This window comes from Bacillus rossius, chromosome 8, assembly GCF_032445375.1.
Source record: "Bacillus rossius redtenbacheri isolate Brsri chromosome 8, Brsri_v3, whole genome shotgun sequence".
Taxonomy (NCBI): Eukaryota; Metazoa; Arthropoda; class Insecta; order Phasmatodea; family Bacillidae; genus Bacillus; species Bacillus rossius.
This window is the reverse complement of record NC_086336.1, coordinates 53133918-53135723: the sequence shown is the minus strand read 5'-3', so window position 1 is coordinate 53135723 and position 1806 is coordinate 53133918.

Genomic DNA, 1806 nt, shown 5'->3' with positions numbered 1-1806 from the left:
AACATAGAATTCTGAATCAATTTTCTAGCAAGAACTAATAGTAGCGATTATTGTGGTGGAAGTTTAAAGTTAGAAATCCAGATACCAATTCAGTAACATTTTTATTAATTTTAATGATAAATTTAGCTTTATTGACGTACAACTCATATTAAAATAAAATTCTGAATCCAACAGACTTGACCTCCCTTAGATATTTCAAATATCTGTGGTAAATAAACTACTGTAAAAATGAAAGTAAGAACTAGTGAACATGACTAACATTTCAAAGGTCACTGGTTTGATTCCAGGCCAAACATCCAGATTTCTATTTATTTATTTTTGACCTTATGAAGTGTAATAAAATATACAAATTGATGTATAGTGGGGCTACTTCTCTATTACTTTTTAGACCATTTAGGATCATCACCACTTAATCAGAGTGAGCAGGCCAATAAACGATGAGGGTCCAACAAATCATTAAATTTGACAGCAAAAGCTGTAAAAAAAATTATTCGAAAGCATGTATTAATAAACTGCATCAACTGAGTAATACTCTTGAAACGAGTTTTAAGAACATATTTAGTATAATGGTCATGATGCAGCCTTCCTGTGTAGTGAAAGCATAGCAGACATCTACGATCAAGAAATTGTGATTAAGGTGAAAGCTGCCCAGTGCCACCTCAGTGTTGTGCATTCCTACATAGGTGGGTTGGAGTCGTAGCCCATTCGGCCCAGATGGTGATCAAAGAAGCTGACATAGATTTTGTTGACAGTTTGACGAGAAAATTATGAGAAAACCCTGTTTCAACCACCATGATGTTGCCTGGGAGCATGCCGCTCAATCAACGAAATAGCAGCCATTAAGATAGTTATAAATAAGAACACAGAGCCAATATTGTAGTAGGACAATATGGAAAAGTCGTCGAAAAAACGGGAGACACGTTACACAGTGTATTCTAGCGGCAGTGCCTAATCCTACAGCATTAGCCCATTTACGATAGGGGTATGTTGGCAATTTGGAATGTATGTTTTTTTAGAAGAGTCTAGCGGCAGCAATGCTACCTTCCTGCAACTGGTAACTGGCAACTGGCTCGTTCCGGGGCCGGCGTCACGATCATATGTAATCTGAAACTTTCATTTGTCGAATATAGCCTCGTGACTGAGCGCTCAGCGGCGCTATCATCTAATCATAAGGTTGACGGTTAGAATCCCAGCAAGTGCGAAAAAATTTTTGTACTTGTAAAAATAAATACGAGCACGTATAATTTCAAAAGTAATAAATATATTGGAATAATGAATGCAAATAAAAGTAAATTTATTAATTAAATTGTAATTTTCAGGTAAGGCCATGATAACTAATGGTCAATTAAGTAGGTTAGGTTAGCTACATTATAAATACTTTAAAACTTTGTGGACGGTTGATTTGGTTAGGATAGTTACATTAAAGATACTTGGAAATCATGTAAACGGTTTCCTAGCGCTGGATAGCTACATATTAAAAAGTTATTTGCTAAGCAACCATAAAATGATTTTACAGTATTTTTAATGTGGCTATACTTACCTAATATAACCAACCATCCACTAAACAGTCTATGTGGCATTTTTATACTGGAGAGAAAAAACGCGCGCGTAAAAATAAAAAAAAATCCAGGGGGTAGGCGCTCCCGATCGGCCAACTTCGGAGAGGATCGGCATTTGCAGCCAGTTGCAGGAAGGTAGCATCGCTGCCGCTAGACTCTTGTGTTTTTTTCCCCTAGTTATATGCAGTTGTAATTATTTTGTATGGCTGGAGTCTATATAGGTATATCTGATTCTATATAGGTCCTC